At 38.8% G+C, this 20,617-nt stretch overlaps 1 protein-coding gene across 4 annotated transcripts in view; it reads left to right on the top strand.

Annotated features, from left to right (window-relative positions):
• Positions 1 to 20,617, top strand: part of OSBPL3 (oxysterol binding protein like 3) — an 84,081-nt gene that overhangs the window by 7,941 nt on the left and 55,523 nt on the right. For all 4 annotated transcript variants that reach the window (XM_063153350.1, XM_063153356.1, XM_063153363.1 and 1 more), the window contains exon 2: positions 11,542 to 11,661. The gene's annotated coding sequence lies outside the window, so the exon portion shown is untranslated. The remainder of the gene's footprint in view (positions 1 to 11,541; positions 11,662 to 20,617) is intronic.

Raw genomic sequence — 20,617 nt, 5'->3', positions numbered from 1 at the left:
GGAGGGAAGTGCTACTGTGGATAAAGTAAGTTCTTGCCTTTTAGCTGATAGCCAGATTGTTTTGTTGAAACAATCTTTTCTAACATCCTATTTCTTAGAACAAGAATACAAATGCTTTGCTGAAATCATGTTTTTTCACTCACTGAATAAATATGGAACTTCAGATTCAGAGATAAGAGATTAGAATTTTCCACAGGATGGCTGAATCATAGTCTTCTCTCCACACATGGACACAATTTTACAGCTTATTTTCCTGTGTGTAATACTATATTGTACTTTACTACTTGAAGTTCAGCAGGATCAATGCTTGCACTTGAAAATCAACAGCAGAGCTATTGCCAGGATAACACTTTCACAGATGACACTTGCTGTTTGTTTGCTTGTTTTTGAAAGAGGAAAAAGGAAGTAATGTCAGGCTTTGACAAAGTGGCGTATTTTATAAGTGTGGTTTATAATTTTTTTTCCTCTATTGCCAGAACGCTTAAGTGCACAATATCACTTTCTTGTGCCATGTCACGTGTGTGCAATTGTTGGTGTACTGAAGATCCCTTACAGATAATATTACATTTTAAAAGATCAGGTTTCAAGTAATGGGACACCTTTGAGTATTTTTAAATGCATGCAAGTAATTGTTTCCACCAGAAAAGTTTAATAATCTGCTTTTAGTCCTAGTTGATTACATTGATAAGCTGAGTGGGGAAAATGCAACTTCCCATTTATTTCTGGTTGTAGTATCAGCCACCTCTGTTTTTAAAGTGGATTTCTTAATCTCATAGTAATTTGGTGCTAGAACAGTGGCTGTATCTCAGTGACACCAAGTGACTGTTCTCACTTTGGGAGATAGCATCTTCCTATTTGAAGAGGCTTGGGAAATCTTGCTTTTGGGGCACAGCTCAGCATTTGAAAATATTGATGTTTTTCTAAGTGCGGATGCCATTTCAGTCCTGGCATTCCAGACATGACAGGTCACATGGAACTACCTAACACTCCTTGTCAAGTGAGTTTGCATTATTTACTTTAATATGACTAGAATGCATGGTTAGCATAAACACACCCTTCTGTTCAGTGCAGGATGAGAGTTGTTTGCTCAAATTTAAATTACAGTTCAGTCTCCAGAGCCCTTCTACAAAAGAATCATCTTTGCTTGCTGTTAAGTGAATTTTGTGTTCTAAGCTAAAAAGAGAAAAAGTTGTCTCTTGACCATTAGAAAGATGCGATGCCTTTCTCACCACGGCCTGTCTCCCAGCACTCACATCTTGCAGAACTAGAATTCTTGAGGGATTTTCTTTCTTAATATCATTACTCAACACTCTTCAAGTGCATTGCTTCTTGATCTGCCTTGTGATGGCTTACTTAAGAAGAGAGATGGTACAGGCTGTGCATTTGTTGTACATTAATTTATTGATAAAAACATGTCTTATATTAGTCCAGCATAATGCACTTAAAACTGAGAGGAACAGTGGTACTCAGTAATGGAACTAGGGATGAAGGGCAGGGAAACAGGATTTTCTATTTTTTCTTAAATATTAATGCCCAAAACTTAAATTCTTCTCTTTTGATTCTGGCTTACCAACTTCTTTTTTATTTCCTTGTGGGTTTTTTTGGCCCTTGAAAATCATGAGGGTGTTTTGAGTAAACACAGCTAAGTCATCTTATGAAGCTGTTTTGCCCAGTCTTTGAATGCCACTGACACATTTGCATGCAAAAATGCTTTGTGAAATGTGGGAGTGCAGAAAAATTGCAAGGCATAGATGGGTTAGATTTGTGCTGGGATTGACTTTGAAGAAGGGAATTGTTCTATAATCTCCCACTTCCTCCTTGCATTGAGATTCTGAAGTGCTTGTTTCTCTGCGTCTGGGGAGTGTGGCTGTCTTTGGAAAGGCAAGGACATGCAAAGCATTGACATCAAATCAAGAAGAAAATATGCATAACTTTCATTGTCAGAATTGATGTAATTGAAGCCAGCTATTACTGGTAGTCTAAACATAGATTATAAAACCTAAACATAGATTCTAAAACATACCATTTCTGTGATCTACCACTTTAAAAAATTACATTCCTTAAAAAATATCCATAAAGACACACAAAAACTTTGCACAAAAGAAATACATGTAAGTGAGTAAAGATGCAGTAATTTCTTTTTATTAATGGAAACCTAAGAGTATTAAAGCAAGGTCATTTTTCAGCTCAGATTAAATCAGCGATAATAACATTGGCAAGTGATATATAAAGACTTCCTTGCTGAAGCTGGCTGTACTGGCACATCATACAACTGGAAGAGAGTTCCTGGATTCTCATGTTCAGTATTTGTTCCAGTCAATGCATTTGTATATTCCCTTTTGCAAAGTTCCCAAGCATCATCTTAAAGTAGTCAAAGCTTGTCTCATTAACAAATTATTTCAAAGCTTATGTATTTGGACTAAAATTTTATCCCAGGATTCTGGCTAAAAGTACTCACAACCAGCTTGTATGCCCAGTTGGATAAAACTGGTATTTTCTCTCGGTATTTATAAAAGCATTTCCACCCTTTGTAAAGTGGTTTTCTCTCTGTTTGTGTAGGGGTGACTCTCTTTCTCCCAGTCGGTGAAGGAGACTTGCATTTAGATTTGAAGAGATGCAGGGAATCTTGTGATTTGGCTGATTAGGTATGCTTATGGTACTCATTTCAGAACAATATTATGCTGTCAATCTTCCTTGCATAAACTTACATATATCTCACCTGTGTCTTAGGTGCTATTTTTAAATCTTCTGACCAGATTAGATACTGGCAGTGCCTTTTTTTGATGTTTCCCTACACAGCTCTGAAGGAAATGCCTTAATTTATGTAATGGGTAGCTCTTTTCTCTTTTCATACCTTCATTAATTTGATAATGTTGATCAGACACGTATTCCATGCATGTGAGTGCCTTCCTCTCCTTGGTCACTTCCCAGAGTCTCAGCAGGACTTGTGCTTGGCTTACTCCTTGGACCCTGACTGTGAAAAATGCCAATCACTTGTTTTTAAAATTTTAAAAGTTTAATAGCAATAAAATGGTTATAAAAATAGCAATACGATTAGAGTAATAATAATTTGGACTATTTGAACTGGGACAATATGAGACAACAGAAACAAAGAGTTACAGAAGTCTGGGTACCTTTTTTTGGGTAGCATAAGCCTGAAAAAGGACACCCGTTAACAGAGGATTAACCCTTAAAAACAACAGCCTGTTGCATATTCATACATCTCACACATGATGCATAAATTCCATTCAAACACAGGATTCTGTCTGGTCAGTGTCAGCTTCTCCTCTGAATCCTGACAGCGTCGTCCTGACTGTGTGAGGCTGGAAGAAGTTCGTTTCTCCTGATAAGGGAGCAATAAATTCTCATTCTCTGAAAGATTTAGGTGTCCTGTGGCTGCTATCTCAGTGTGAGTCCTTGCTTTAGGGAAAAAAAAAAGTATCCTACATAGCATAGTTTCTATTTTAACATTTTGTTATAACCTAAAACTATATTTACCACACTACTTAAGAGAATTAATACAGGATTACTTTCTAACACAACACATTTAATATTCATTTTAATATTTGCGAAAAGCCAATCATAAAATACGCATTTTTCACACTGACCTTGCCTCCAGGGCTGATAAACTGCATTCCCTGTCACTGCTTGTGTTCATGTGGCTCCTCTCACCTGGTGTCCTAGTTGTTCAGTGCATCAGATGTGCCTCTGTGCCTTTTGTCAGCAGCAACTTTTGGTAGACACCTCAATTCCCTTATTAAATAAAACTAGCTCCCAGACAATTCTTGGCAACTTCTTCTGGTGATCCAGGTCCAGCCGTCCAGCCTGATAATTTGTTATTGTCTGTGGCCAGTCAGTCACTTTGCAATTCTTCTACCAAATAAGATCCTTACTAACTTTTTGTAATTCAGCTGTTGTCAAGTCCGGACGTGATCTAAGATTTCTCCTGTTTGTTTTTAACTGTTTGTAAAAAGTTACTCTGTTACTATGGACTGCATGGTACTGATTGTAGTAGGGCTGATGTCTTTTTACTTTTCTCCTCTCTGTTTCAACTCTAAAGACAGGTATTCAGTTTATTCCCGTGCCATCATCTCCAACTGTGTTTTTTTGTGTGCTTTAGAAATACAGATTGTAGGTTTTAAATTATTTCATTGGCTCAATGTAAAGTAGACACAAAAGCTTTAGAATACATCAAAGTTTTATTTGCAACTCTATGTGCAATCTGCCCTTTTTTTTTTTTTTTGCAGAAATCTGCAGTGGTTTCATCTATTTTTCTTCACACATGCTCAAGAAGATGTTACTTTTAATTTCATGCTGGTTTTTGTAGTTTCCAGGTCTGTTTCATAGTCAACATCCTATATTTCTTTCTTCACTCAGAAATTTTCACTTCCAGGTAACTACTTCTTATAGTTTCTATGAGGTATTGAAGAATTTAGTTTCTAATATCTTTTAAATCAGAATTTTTTAAGCTGTAATTTTATTCCTGCACTTTAACATCTGAAGTGCAACTTCTTTAATCAACTTGTTCTCTGTCTTTTGGGAGCTGTGGTGAAGTGCTTATCTAGTTGGGGCTATTTCATCTTCCAAGTTATGTTCTGCATGCTGCATCCCATGAGGCATTTCCAGATTTGTTTATGCACATTTAATGAAGCAGCAACTCAGCATTTTCAGTTTAGAGAGTCTGAACTCCTCAGTCTACATGACTACTTTAAACTTTATGTGAGTCATAAGTTAATCTCTTCTAATGCCCAACTCACTGGGATATTTTTCATTCTAATAAAATAAAGTCTGTAGCAATGCTGGTTTCTTTGAATCTACTGCAGACTCTGAGCAAGGCTGTCCTTTTTAAGTGTGCTTGGTTTTGGTTTGGTGGTTATTTTTTTGTTGGTTTTTTTTTTGTTTTTTTTTTTTAATCAATTGTATTCTGTAAGTTCTCTTGCAATGGTGTGTTTGGGGTGGTTTTGGTTTTTTTAATCTATCACAATATTAAGTGGTGTATATTTAAACACCCCCTGCCTCTATGGGCTTTTTTTGAATAGCATGTGCATTTCATTATGTCTTAGCCACTAAGATGCTGTTGTCCCTATGATATTTAATCTTGCATTTAATTCAGGTGCATTAGTTTTGTAGAGGAGGCCTCTTTTTTTGTAAGTACACAAATGCTTTAGAATGTTTTATCTCGTCATGCCTGTTTACCCGGGCAGACTGCGTGTCTGCCTGAACCCTGTTCTAATCTGTGCTAGGACTTTCAGCCCTTTATCAAAACATCAGAGATAAGAGTCCTTCTTGGTCACATTCTCATTTTCCTTTACTTGTGCCTTGAGGTTGGATGTGAGGTTGTGTGGGTGCCCAACGAGTCTCACTTCTCACTTTCATCTGTAATTCCCTCCCTGGGTGTGTCACCTTCATGGTCAGTGTCCTTGTCTCATAACTGAGAGCCCTTGAGCAGGAGAGTCCTGCTGAGTGACTCTGAAATGCTGTCATGTTTCACCCATCTTTCTCTCTGCTCATTATTTTAATGCCTTTTTATCAAGTCACTTGAGATATAGCTGGATCAATTGTTTGAAGTCCTGCCATATAAATAATCTCTAGAGTCTGTCCCCCCTCCTTAAGTAACCTTGTACACCCAGATAGAATATAGCTTTGAATCAGCAGGGAAATACTCAAAGAGCAAGAGAGGAGGGGAAAGCCAATATATGTGAAACTGTTCACTTAAATGTGGCTTTTTTATATTTTATAAACATAAGAAGTGCCTCATGTTGCATTTAAGTGAGTATAAATAATTAACTGAAAATTATTATATGTAATTTTCTTTCAGTCACAAGTACAGTAGTAGATGTTGCCCAGGTTGCTATTGCTACAGCTAAGGCAAATTTGCAGGTCATCAGATGCAGAGGAAAACATCTGGTAAATAAATAGATTCTAGAATTTGTCGACATCTGGACTGGTCACATCTGTTTGATTTTTTTTTTTTTTTTTTCCTTTTTTGTTCAGGAAAATGTCTCTGAATAAACTTACTGTGATTAGGTTGAAGCTTCTGCAGGATGGTATTTATTTATGCTGGTGGATGTCATATATTTACTCTGATGGATCTTCTTGTTTTAACATAATTGCTTTTGAATAAATGCTTTCATGACAATTTTGGGAATATTTAGGCCACAACTGTCCTGACCTGAAGCTGAGAATGCCTTTTTTTTTTTTTTGGTGGCTTTTTTTATATACATGTGACTCTTAGGAGGGGAAGGAGTTACACTGTACATGTTCCAATTTTGGAGAGGAAAGGAAAATCTCTTCAGTATTACGGATGATGAGAAAACAAATTACCTTTTTGTGGTATCTTTTCTCTCCTGCTAATCCCCAGATCCAGATTTAGAGGCACCGTGTGTCTGTGCACCGTCGCTGCGTGCTTCCTTTCCGCTCTGATGCTGCAGTTGCCTTGGCTGATCTCCTCTGTTCCTCCCTCCCTTCGCTTGCGTGGGTTTGTCGCTTTTTTTCTTCAGAGGCAGCATGTGGTGTGTCCCTGCTCTCTGCACCTCACATGGTGGTTTCAGAAGGGGTGGTTCTGGGACCTGTGCACCCTGGCTGTCAGGCTGCCTGCCCTGCCCCTGCCTGGTTGGCGCTGCCTGGGAGCGGAGTGGCTCAGCTCGGATGGGCCCCATGGAGTTCTGGGGCACTGAGCTCTGATCCATGGCAGCTGACACAGAGCTGCTCTAGGACTGTATTTATCCACAGTACAGGCATGATGTTTTGTACACTTTGGGATTTTTCAACCTTCATTTGTTCCAAATAGTCTGTTGTGATGGGCAGAGTTTTAAAATAAAAACGTGTTCTGTAAGCGTAGCTAGATCTAGTATACAAAGTATCCTCCAGTACTCATCCTTATTTTTGGTGCTATTTATCCAAACTTTGATTTGTTACTTCAGGAGGAAGAATCTTAATGGGAATGAGTGCCATGATTCTGTTGGTAAATGAAGTCTGTGCCTGCGCTGACAGTAGGGAGCCTTTCTGTTCTGGGGCAGCTCAGCTAGCAGCAGAGCACAGATTTCCCAGTGCAGAATGGCAACATGTCAGGAGACTCGCTTTAAAACCTCTCCTAAACAGCAAACAGACATAGTTCCTTTAACCTGTTCTATTCAGCCTGGTCTGCACCTCACAAATGGTAGGTCAGAGGGCAGAAAATCAGTGGCATTCTACCTTTGGTCTTGTTCAGTGTTGTAGGTACTTCTTGGCAGCCCTCCAGGCAGTGTCTCTAAAGTGCTTGCACAGCTCTAACACAGCCAGTCCTGGAGTTTTACAGCTCAAGTGAAGGGCCAGGTAATGTGGCATTTGGTGATTCATATGGTCTGGTAAATACTTTATTTTCCATAAGTAGCATTATTCTTCTTTTCCCCACTCAGTAAAGGAGAGAGGGATGGATGAAACCAGAGAGAAAATAGTAAGATGGTCAGATGACAGTTTGAGGGAGAGAGAACAAAGTTTGGAGTTCTGGCCTGAGGGAAAGTGGGAAGACTTGTCATTGCAGCAGTGGTTACTTTTAATTTAACTCCATGGATTGTGGAAAAACTGTGAGCACTTTAATTACATAATGACCTTTAAAATGAAGGTGAACAGAAATGCTGAATTCAGAGAACACATTTCTAAGCTGTCAGCCAAATTTTCTGAGTGAAACCCGTTATCAGCACAGAGAGGAAAATGAAGCTTGCTATATGAAACTTTTCGTTACATTTTTTGAGATCTTTATTGGGTATTACAAGGCAGAGGACAGAATTTGTTTCATGCCTTTATCAGAGTGCTGCAGTCTCAGCTGTTCCAGCAGATTTTGGGGCCTCTCGTGCAAGCTGTGCCCATCCAGTGGCTGCAGGGAAGGGGCAGGCTGTGGGTGAGTGTGTAGCCTTGCTCCTCTTCCTGCCCCATGGTGCCAGTGAGGTGGCACAGGAAGAAGTGTGTGGGCACCACAAAAGCTTGCTGGCAAAGACACATCTTTGACTGGAAGCACAGGGCAAGCAAGATTTACAGTCTGCTAACAAAGCAGCAAAATGGCTTAGTTTAAAAAGGTATGCATGCTTCCATCACCTGCTGTAAGTGGAAGCAGAGTGGTGGAACAGGGAAACATTTGGTCTCTGGAAAAGCAGGAGTTCTGAATGAGTGTTGGAGACTAATGTAATCATCCAAATGGTTTGCTTCCTGCCTCGCTGTGCTAGCATGCCACTCTGCATGCCTGGCTGCTTTTTCTAACAAGAAGGTTTTTCCCTCCTTGAAAGACAGAAAAGCTGAGGGGGAGCTATTAAATTCTGAAAGCTATATTTAGCTGGGAGCAATTAAAGCTAGCACTGTATAATGACACTTGAGATTAGCTTATCCATCAGGCAAACAGTAAGATTTTAATGTTTGGTTTCAATCAGACTTGGCTTTACTGTTAACTTCTGCTTACATTCATGAAATTACACATTTTAGAAGGTGTGTCTGGTGCAGGTTGTTCTGGAGAAGTTATTTGCTTGCTTACCGTTCCCACTTTGTTCCTACTTCCATTTTCAGTGTAAACCCTGTAGTCCCATGTTGCTTTTGAAAGAGAGAGTTCTGCTCTTCCCTCCAGTCAGCAGATGCCTGGTTTGCTCTTTTCATCATCTTTATGCTTGCAGCATGTTGGTGCAGTGAAATGACTCTGCAAACACTATGGCTAAAAATTTGGCTTTTTCCTTCTTCAGTTATTAATGGAATTAATTTTCTACTCTAATTCCTCTCTGTAGTGGTGTTGCTACTGGCTTTAGTAGAACATGCTGAGGGCATAAATGGCTAACTTTGAGAAGGGAGGGAACTGGCTGGTTCCTCCCCAGGAGCCCAGTTCTGCTTGATGCAGGCTTACACCAAATTGCAGTCTATTGCCAGACTGAGTCTTTGTTACACTCCTGGTAGGCTCTTCTGGAAACTGTTAGAAATATTAGTCCTTCCTTAGGACTAATACAGTACAAACCAGCTTAATTAATTGCTGTAGATTTGTTAAAAGGTCACTTATTGCATGTTCATTCTTTTTTTTTCTCTTGGGTACCAAATAATTAATTTTCTCCATTCTGCATTAAATGAACATCCCTCTGTGATTCTCACATGATCTATGGCCATCCACTGCCAGACCTGTTTATTGCTTAGTTTGTTCTTCTATTCCAGTGCATCAGGCTCGAGAGTTTTTCTGGTTTAATGTTCTTGGGTATGTCTGTACAACTATGGGTTACTTTTTTATTACACAGGCACAGAAAAAGTTAAAAATCAATCAACAGTGCTGTTAAGCTAATCTTGATTTACCAGTTGGTTTTAGAATTTGTGTACCTATGTTGCAAAATATTCAGAAACAAAATCATAGGTGTGCTTCTTTATGCTCACTGTTCAGAAGAGATCTCTTGAGTGCAGTGGTTTGGGGACCAAGGGGGGACATGGAGCCTTTTTTGGACCAGCAAACTGTTGGGGAAATTTCATTTTGGAAGGAGGAAAACTCGATGTCTGTGCAAAAATGGGGAAGGACTGTGGAATGGCAAAGGCATCACTTGGCTTTATGGGGTGCCTAAGTGGTTGATACCTTGGCTTCCTGAGCTGCTGATGGCCTAAGGTACCCAGTGAAGGATGCTTAGACTATCTCCTTATGTCTGTCATTTTCCTTTAGGGTCCTTCTAGGGTCCCTCTTACTTCAATACGATATGTAATATACTCCTAGTAACTAACGTAGTTCTTTGTAACCTGTATCAGATAATTTTTTTCACTGTTTTTCTTACAGTGTTCATGCAAACAGCACAGAGAATTCAAGGCACAAATTTTTCAGATCTAGCTTGTTGGGTTGGTTTTTTTTGAAGGCTTTTTGTAAGGTTATTCTGTTGCCTTAGCCATGAGAAGTTTTTAATATATGATTACTTGGAAGTTTTGAATGTAGAACAGCTTAATTTTTGAGTTACTGGGAAAAATGCCAGCCATAGATTTGGGAAAGTCTGAGTAATAAAATCATAAAGCTGGTTCATTGCTCAAATATGTTGTTATTTCAGCTGCCTCTGCCCACTGCATATTCCTACAGGCTAAAAATGTCAATAGGCTCTTATATTAATAGCTATTTTAGGACTCTAATCTTAAAAAGCAGTACAATGAAAGAACCTTAGATTAATCAAAAATATCAAAGTTGACACATCAAGTGCTCTTTCTTACTCTAGTTTAAAAAACTTCCACCCTTAATACTTAGATGATTAAAAATACACAAGTTCATGTGTTGAATTATCCTAAAATTAAATCACAGATGTTTAAGCTACAAACCAGATGGGAACAGTGGCATTTTTAGGAATCGATATAGAAGAAGCAAGAAATTGAGTGTAAAATGTGAAATTAGGAGATATTAAATGTAGACAGATGATAGGAGAAGGCAAAAGTATAGCTCAACACTCTGAGTCGAAAATAGGAAAAAGAAATTCCTTTTTCCTTGGAAAATACGTGAAGACTGTAAGAATAATATTAAATAAGGGCAGTAATGTCAATTCAAGAAATGCGGAAGAATTTAATTTCATTACTGAATTAAAGCTGTAGTCTATGACAGCATGTAGAAGTAATAGCTAAGAAAAAGTTAAATGGTAACGGTAACTGAAATTCAAAACTGTTATCACAAGAAATTTGAAGAATTCTCTTTTTCTCGATTTTGGAAAAAGATCAGGAAAACCTCAGCCTCAGAGAAAGCTTAACAGTGTGCTCGTTTTTATAAACAGTATGTGGTAGTCAGACACTGGTTTGTCTGGGGCTGATTGATTGCAGACTTTTGGAAAATTTATCATCAAGCTGATATGGGAACTGACTCGGGGCAATAGAAATTCAAATCTAATAATTGGAATGAAGAACCATGCAGACCATGAAAATAAAGGCAGACTAAACCATTGTTCCTTTTTAGCTGAAATGAAGCATGTTAAACTTTGTCATAATGTCTTTTTGGTAGTGTTCATGTTGTACAGAAAAGTCTTGCAGGCTGCTAAAACTGTAAAATTGGATGGTCCTCAAAAAAAAGTGCATTTGACTAAACATCAAAGCCCTGTGTTAGCTGATTCAAAGCAATGGCTGAGTAATGTTACAAGTTTGTAAAGAGTAGTACCCTGGCATCTATTTCTATTCAGGATTCTTCTTTCTCATTTTAGTGCTGACAAGGTGTTTGGGTGGGTTCCCCACAGCCTCAGTAGCGTTACACACTTGTGCAGAGTTCTGCATCTTTGGAGAAAGGAGGGTTTCTGTTACAAAATGCATTGCTCTCATACTGTATTAGTAGACTAAACACAACTTGCTTAACTATATGCAAGAATGTGGGTAACCTGAATTTTTAATGCATATTTTCCAGGGAAAAAAAGTCACCTGTAGATGCTGTAATTTAGGGAAATGTTTTGGGAGGGGAGAATACACAAAAATCAAGGCAGAAAAATTTTCAGCTATTCATATATCCTACTTGTTACTTCCCTTGTGCTTCTCAGGTATGAAAGGACAATGCAGCGGGACGTTTTATTTCTCATCTGATTTTTTTGGTTTGTTTTTCAGATCCAACACAAGACTCATGTGAGCTTGCCACATCTTGCCTAATGGAATAGCTCATCCTTTCACTTCTGTGAGAGAAGAGATTTGGATTCTTCCTGGTGGCAGTGATCCTACCCAGTCACTGTAAGTCAGCCATCCTTCTCTCACAGCTGTGTTGCCCTCCTTCTGGGAAGGAAGAGGTTAAATTGCTGTGGAGCCTTCTAGCCTAGAGAGAGCATGATCAAAGAAGCTGTCTAAGAAGCTTCCTGGTATGAAGAATCACTCAGTGGAGAATGGGAGGGGTCTGCAGTATAGCTGAGAAGGGGCAGCAGTTCATCCCCTTTTGGGGTAAGACGTGCTGCTTAATTAAATGTCAAGAGAAGAAAGTTACTAGAAGAAAGTAACAAAGAAATAGAATAGGTAAACCTGAAGTTGTGCTAATGTAACCTTTTATTCTGCTTAGACAAGAGTAATTGTTCAAAAATACCTCAAAGCTGTGTTACTTTTGAGGGAAATGGGGAAAAAATACCATTTGTTGGGTTGTACTGTGTTTGGGCTCCCTTCAGTCCAAGGCTTTGGGGTTTTCACTGATCACCCACTGAGTCAGGAAGGGGGACTCTCACCCATTGCAGCACTGGACTGTGTGGTTTGTGTCTCATTCTGAAATGCTTTCTTAGACTGCAGCCAAATATAGGACTTGGGCAAGGTTGAGATTATGTTATCAGTGACATTGAAAAACTTCCTGTACTGCTGGTGGGATTTTTTGCCCGAGTGTTCACTAATTGTGAGATTTAGCACTGGGAGAAAACTCTGTCCTGAGTCATAATTCCATGGCACTTGTGGCATTTTATCTTCTCTAATAGTATGTAAATGTAGTCACAATGCATTCTGAATACTTAATTTCTCTCTTGGTGTAGGAACGTTGATAATGTATTTGAACTTTCTGGCTAGCTGCTTGGGCTGCATTTCAACTTTTAATGTTTGTATTTGTGCATGTGTTTATAAATATATCTATTCTTGTCCTTTTAAACCTGTAGGGACTCGATTAGTATTTTAGAGCACATAAGCTGGTTAGGATGTTTTAGGCCTTATGTGCATGTAATTTACATATTTTATTGCAGTTTTGGAAGGCTGGGTGTTCTGAACTTTGCAGTTCTTATAGTCTTGTGTATAAATTGATGTTTTTAAAGTCAGTCTTGATAGACTTTCGTGGATCTCATACTTGGAGACCAGAATAGAGCACTGCTGTTTGCACTAATTTCTTACTGCATTTGCACCTGTGTTTGTGTAGGCTTAATCACTGTTTAAAGTTGGTGAATTTTTAGGCAGAATTTCTGTTTCTCTTGTAAACATGTAAAAGGTATCACTGACTCTGTGGTGCCCAGGAGGAACTTGGTTTCCTCGGGAAAGCTGGAGAGGAGTCATGAGAACTGAAGTACGGAGCAGGCACAAGGACTGAATCTTTGCTGGATCTGACTGCTGTAAAGCACATTAAAAACCACATATGTTTTCTGCTTCTCTAAATTAGAAGCTGTAAAGGTGTCAGTGGAGGAGAGCAAGGAGTGGAAAATACTTTCACTTGGTTGTTTCTGTTGGTAGGTACTGCCATGCTGCTCCAATGGGAGGTGCCCAGTTGCATAGGATCCTTTTACCTGTGAAGATAGTGGAGTTTATCAACACAATTATAAAACAGCTCACTGATAAAGTTGGGAAGTTTTATGTTTAAGTAGCAAACCAAAGATTTTTTTTATTGCCTAATGACTTTCAAAACATTTCTGTTCGAGGCAGAAATGAACACAGACCTGCCCCACCCCAGTGTGCAACACATGGCAATTTTATTTACAGAGGGGGTTCCTGTGGAACAGAGGGGGTTCCTGTGGAACAGATAGGCTTGTGAATTCGCATGGAGTCATGCAGGAAACCTGTGGAAAACTCTGGTCAAGACCTTATCTGCTTGTCCTAATCTTTCCAGTGTTCCCCATTGAAAGGCAACTTGGATAGCAAGGGTGGTAGATTTACAGGGATACAGAACTGACAGCATTTGAACAGTTGCAAAAAGGGAATTTTTCATTGCTCCTCTAACAGTGGCAGCAGAATACTGAAATGAGAATTAGGATTTACTTTAACTGTAATACTTCCATTTCCATACTGATGCAGTGCAATCCTGTCGGTGTATGTTCTTGGAATGCATTAATACTTTGTAACACCCTGTTTTTTGAGATACATTAAATCTCACATTGACACATGGAATAATTTCACTAAATAGCTCTGTGTCTTTTGAAAAAGGAAAGAAGCAGTAGCTGGTGCTCAAAGTGAATTCACCTTTAGGTGCCTATTTAAATTCATTTTTACAAGCTTGAAAATTGAATCTATGGCTGTTACAGAAGCAACTTCCATGTCCCTGAGCCCTTAGAGGAATTCTTTACTGGTCTCCCAAATATAGGAAAATATAGTGAAAGAATGATCCCCAGTCCACATAATTTTTTTTTAAAGAAACTTAATAGAAACCTTGTGTATTCTGGTCTTTGTTGGTATTTTCTGTTAGTTTTGCCAACCTAAAGTTCCAGCCTGAGTTCTTTCGTACAAATATTATGTACCTCGACTATTTGGTTTTATCTCACTTGTGAAAGGTATTTAATTTTACTTTTTAAGCTGAATATCAGCAGCTCAATGCTGTCTGCTGCTCTTTACTAATAGCGTTATATGAAAAACTCTTCATACAGAACAAAATTCTCTGTTAAAATACATCATTTAATACTTCCTCTGAAGGAAAAAGAGGCCAAATCTTAGCATGCATATGCTTGTAAATGCAAATATAATATATGTACAATCCTAGTTTTTCTGTACAAGCTCAGAACTATAAATTTAAGCCACTTCTCTCAGATGTGTTTCTTTTGGAATTAGCTATGAATATTTGTACTAACTTGTCCAGTGAATAGTAGCATAGGTAAACCCCCTGCAAAAAAAAGTGCAGGGAAGAAAGGCTCTTTGTTAACTTCTTGTTTCCCTAGTGGCTATTGAAACAAATCAGTTTTGTTATTTTTTAAGACTAAAACAAACTGTTACAGCTGAGTATAATGGATTGCATCTTTGATTGGGGGAAGTGAACAAGCAGGTTACTTACCTCATGAAAGCATAATTTGTATATTTTAGTTTTATTCATAGATACTTTGGTCTAAAACAGAAAACACCTGTTTAGACAGAGGAACTGTTTGAAGCAAGCAGACTGATGATTTTATACAATCTCAGAATAAAGTCATTTTTAAAGACTTGTTTCAGTAGAAAATAAGTGTGAAATTACAAAAAGGTGAATGAAAGATACATCACAATTTCATTAAGACAGCAGGATATTATTTATCATTTAAATGCATCTTTTAGGGCAAATTGTTGCTTGTGCCAAACGTGTCAAGCTGATGTTTGGCTTGAGGTGGTGTGACAAGCTTGGTGGGGCCAAGGTGACAGACCATTCTCCCTGGATTAAGGGCAGACTATGCCACACACATGCAAATTCAGGTCTTTTTAATAGTTACTGTTTCCTGCTTTGGCAGAGACCATGAACTTTAAGTGCTTGAAGCAGCTAATTAGCATAGCCAAAAGTAATTTAGGAGATTGTGAGTCTTGTCTCCTGTTATGGAAACTTTTGATTCCTTAAGCTTAAATGCAGAGAAAAGTAGCAACTGCTGTGTGTCTGGTTGTTCCAGAGACAATCAGCTGGGTCACCCTTCCCATTTCAGCAGTGGGAACAAGTTGCCTTCTTACTGACATTACAGTGAGGATTTTATGAAGTGAGATTCTGCATTTTGCTTACAGAAAGTGATACAGATAGTCCCTATTCCTGCACCAGTGAAAATGTTTGCATCACACCCTCACTGAGCAGAAGCATGCACTTTTCATGAACTCAGTCTTCTGATGTACAGAATTTTTTGCTTGGAAAAGCCAAAAGAACTTGCATCTTCTTTTAAGAGTAGCTCTAAGAGATCATCTCTGTCTTTTAGTATATGCTTGAACGTGTACTTCTGCCAGGCTTATCTTTTTTTAAAAAGATTTTTCCTGTCTTTGCTTATGTAGACTCTGGTAATTTATTTGTCCACCAGCTGAAGAATAAAATAAAGAAATAATAGAAATGATGCCACAGATACATCAGAAGACAGAAGATTTGTCATGTTTCAAAGGTGGCCTTGGAAATTAATTATGACCAACAGCTGTATAGTTATATAGCTTCAGGGCTCTTGTGTGCAAAAGAAATGCAGGAGGATGGAAGAGAAGGTTCCAGTGCTTGGTGGGCTCCTCTAGTGTGGTAATGAGGATGTGAGACTGAATCCCCAATGCTGCCATGTGTAACAGTGAATGAGGGATGGCTTTGGCCTCTAGTCACTGCTGCTTATTCACTGATTCCTAGTTTATGTGCCTTATACTCACATTTGCTTCAGGGAAAAGGTCATATTCTTGTTTAGTTCATAAGGCAGGTTCTCATAGCACCAGGTACTTGAAGACAAAATGAAAATTAAATTGTTACCTTAGGTAGGAAAAGGCTTCCTGCTAAGCAGAAAAATATGATTATTGAAGTAGTCACTTCTCAAGGAGAAATAAAGATTAAAGGCTGAGTAAAATGTTAACAGTATAATTTTTTTTGAGCTACATGTATAAAGCTGAGTGGCTTTTTTGGTTTCAATCACTGGGCTTCTCTTACAGTAATGTGTTTAAATTTTATCCCTGTGTGCTTTCCCAAGAATCGTAGATTTTTTTTGTTGCACTTCTTATCAAACCATATAAGAGGGATGAAAAATGGTCAAACCTGGTGAAGTATAAGTATCAATAGTGATGGATAAACAGAGATGTTTTCATGCAATTTAAAATCTGCAGTATTTAATGAGTTTCTTTAACTTACCCAACTTTATGCATCTCACAAAATGTCTGTTGTGGAGACATGTGCATAGCAAGAGCTTTTCAGAATAGAAGTACATTCTCACATCAGCTTATGTTTCAGGAGCATTAACATTCTGAGAGAAATCCAGGAAAGGTGTTACCTGATAGGGAGTAAAACACACTGTCTGGTAACTTGGAGACACAATAGTGAGCATCAGAGTAAGGATGGAAATAAATTGATGATAAAATGATGGTGATAAAATAAAATTACGAAAAAGCTTTAAGAAGCCCTCAGTGCAGCAGCATGTTTTACTGTGACTTTCACTGCTTTTACCTTCAGAAAAGTCCAGGTGACTTCTCTGTCTTCAGATCTGGAGGAGACCTTGGCTCTGCTGCTGTATTTTTGAAGGTTGGCAAGTTATTAAAGAAAGGAAAAGTTTTTGATCTAAGACCAGATTTCATATGATGCTTTACTTTGAAAAGTAGCAAAAATTTTCTTTTTTTTCCCATTAAGTTCTGCCCATGGTGTGTTTGTACCCTGGAGTTTTTTACTTCCAGTGCTTAAATATCTGAACAATTTGATGACTGTCCACAGGTGTGCTTGAACTTACTTCAAGATGTATTTTATTTTAAACAGCAAGAATTATGCTTTCAGAAAAATCAAAGAAACTCAAGTTATTATTCTACTATAGAAGTCTAATAATAAAGGATTAATCAAAATGTTGACACTAATCTTTCTGTAGCACAGCATTTGTTTGGAACTTCTGACAAGCTGTCAAATGCTCCAAAAAGAAATAATTTTATTTATTGGGGGCACTTACATTAGCTAAAAGGCAGAAACTCTCAGCTGCTTGAATGGTCCAGAGGTAGCAATACTCACTGTGGTGACAGAAAAAAAGCTGTGTGTTTCTGGCAGAGGGACACCAATGGAATTTGGTGTTGGTGATGACAAGGAGGACTGGAGAATGGCCCTGTCCCTTTGTGTGTGATTTTTTTTCAACTTTTACTGGGCTTTTTTTTGCTTCTAAAGATTTCAACTGTTAATGTTGTTTCTAACACATTGTAATGAAACCTTCTTGGTTTTTGTTTTTTTTTGCCAGCACTGGACAAGATCATAGTAACAGGTGGTTAGCAAAGTAAAATGTACTCTGAGAAAAGCTGGTTTATAGTTTTACCCTTAATACCATTCAGCATCTGGCCAGCAGCTTTTGAGGGAAAACGTTTTTTTTCCAGGAGAAATAGGAAAAGCATTCATTGTTTAGTTCAAGCTTTGGGACTCTGAAGGAAATTGGATTTTCCACTCTATGGAGTGAGACAGGCTGTAAAATCTAGAACTTAAAAGTTCAATGGATTTTTATACTACCCTCATTTGTCATGAGGGTAGTATAAAATAAACATTTTCTATGCCTGTAATTGGCTGTTTGTTTTATCTTACACAAATTATAGTTTATACTTCACCTTTAACATTTTTACATGTGGTTTATGTTTTGAGCTAGAATTGTTGGGTTTTTGTTTGCTGGGTTGCCTTTTTTTCCTCTTTTTGTTGTTTTGTGGGGTTTTTTTTGGTTCCATATAGCTATTGAGGAAATCTAAAAGAAGGCACTAATTAAGAGGGGGTGCTGGCTAAGTGACAGCTGTTAAAAGCATGATTCAGCATCTCCTGCTGCAACTAGCTTCCCCTGCAAGTTGTGGAGTCTCAATCTATTCTTTCTTTGCAAAATCCTTGGTGAAGTGCAGGTAACCAGGGTGCAGGGGCTGCCACAATGGCTGTGTGGTGGGTTGGCAGCACCTAAGCCACCCTGTCACTCCCCTCGGCTGGATGGGACAGAGAAAATGGAGTGGAAGGCTCATGGGTCAAGGTAAGGACACACAGAGATCACTCAGCAATTGCTGTCATGGGCAAAACTGAGGGAAATGTATGTAATTGAATTCCTGTCAAATATGGGGTCATGAGAAATAAACCCAAATCTTAAAACACCTTCCCTTCAGCTCTCCCTTCTTTCTGGGCTCAACCTCCAAATCCTCTCCTAGTGAGCAGGGAGTGGGGAATGAGGGCTGTAGTCACATCAGCACACGTTGTCTCTGCTGCTCTTTTCTCCTCAGGGGAAGGACTCCTGACTCTCTTGCCCTGTTCCAGGATGGGGTCCCTCCCATGGGAGACACTCCTCCAGGAGTTCCTCCTTTCCATGCACTGCCGCTCCAGCGTGCAGAGCCACAGAACTTGTTCTGTACTTCTGAAATGGGATTGTGGCTTTAGGCTGGAGGCCCTTTTAGCAGTACCTTGTAAGAAATGAGGAACCACTAATGCAATCTTTGCCTCGGTGGCTGGCTCTGTGTGGGATGCTCCAACTGTGCTCTACAGGCTATTCACTGCAGACTTGGACTCAGTGATCCTTGTGGGTCCCTTCCAACTCAGAGTATTCTGTGATTCAATTGTCACTTGTGGGAAGATAAATTCATGGGTTTCTTTCACTTACATAACCATGCATCACATTTCATTTAACTTATAGCCCAGAAATGTGACTGTAATGCACTCGATATGATGTGTGCATTTAAAACACAAAGGCAACTGTCAAAGAGAAAATAAATGTGCATATTAAGACTTGATTAAAAAGGGATCATTAACACTTGAACAAGGTGCTAGTATCACTTCAGATGCATATATAGAAAACATGAGTGTCAATATGCAATATACCAATATATCACTATGCCTATACTTTGCATAGGTCTTGGAAATGAAACAGTTTTATCATCATCAAGAATTTTGGTTTGCCATGGCAAGTGCAGCAGAAGTTCTTAGCCTGATGGATGGAACAGAGCTGGTGAAGGTGTATTTGGAAGAGAGGAAGGCTGCAGTCCCCCTGAGTGCCCACTTAGGCAGATGGCAGGCTGACTGACCTGGGTACAGGGGCCAGCTCAGAAGGCCCAGCCGTGCAGGTGCTGAGGGAAATGTCCAGATCTGAGTCTCTGCAGTGAGTCAGGGCTCAGGGGCTTCTGCCTTTGCTTCCAATTGTGCTGCCATCAGTCTGGTGTAATCTAATAGGCAGTGACCTTTAATTGCCTTTTGGCCTTGTGGCATCAAGCTGCTACTGCCACAAATGACAATTAGGAAAATTCCTCTCATTAGACAGCAGTGAACAAGGCTTAACATGATAGGAAGATGTATTTTCCTTTATAAAGAATATTTTATTGCTATCATAAAAGCATCCATATGACTGCATGTGTTTGAATTTCAGAGTGTTCTGAAATGATTGTAAAAACTGGCATTGTTGCTACTTATTTATTTAAGTTAGCAGTTGCAAAGAAGTTCTGGTTCAGTATGTTAAAAGGAAGATCAAATGGAAGACTGTTCTGTGGTTTTGGATAAATTGTGGCAACTCAGTTTGAATTGTTTGCTTTTACCTGATTTATTTAATTTGCTACCTGGGAAATACCCTGTTTCTGTCCATGGGCACATGAAGGCTCATTTTTGTTGTTGGCATAATGTCTCTCTGTTTGCTCAGCTGAAGAAAAATCAGGCCTGTAGCATCCCTGAAAGTGGTTCTGAATCTAAAAAACAGTGGTTGCTTATGTACAAAATGTTAATTGTCACTCTGCTCTCTTCAGACATAACTAATGTGTGACTTAATTTAGATATGTTAACCGAGAATCATTATGTTCACAGGGGAAGTAACGCATTTGTCACATGTATTTACTTTCTCATGCTTAATGCATGACATCCAACTTGACAATTCCTGCACTTGTTGGTGAGTTTAAGCTCCTTAGATTTACTGTGTAAGGTGGTTAAGCTGCTGGTTTTAACTTCCAAATGCCTAATGCTTTTTCCATGTCCTCACCTAGCTCCAGAAAAGTATCCCTGGCATGGGCAATGGGGCAGGGAGGAAGACAGAGAGAAATTGAGCTCTTCAGACTGGTAAAAGGAGATGTGAACTCTGAGCAATTCGTGAAGTCCCCAGGCAAAATTAATATAAAGTCAGATTCCTGTGCACAAGGCAGCAGCATTTATTGGAATCTTTAATTATTTTAAAGCACTGTATGCTGGATTTGTATGAACAATCTGTAAGAACAAATAACAGACTTGTCAAAATTAGTTGCTGAATGCCATGGGGAGCAGAAGCAAATTTACATTCCAATTTTGGGAATAATACTGAAATTTTGACTAGATTGGCAGTTGGTAATAGGTCAAAATTTGTATTTCTGGGAATGCTATCATTTATGTGAAAGAAAAATGTGG

This window comes from Melospiza melodia, chromosome 1, assembly GCF_035770615.1.
Source record: "Melospiza melodia melodia isolate bMelMel2 chromosome 1, bMelMel2.pri, whole genome shotgun sequence".
Classification (NCBI taxonomy): domain Eukaryota; kingdom Metazoa; phylum Chordata; class Aves; order Passeriformes; family Passerellidae; genus Melospiza; species Melospiza melodia.
This window is presented reverse-complemented; position numbering and strand designations above follow the sequence as displayed.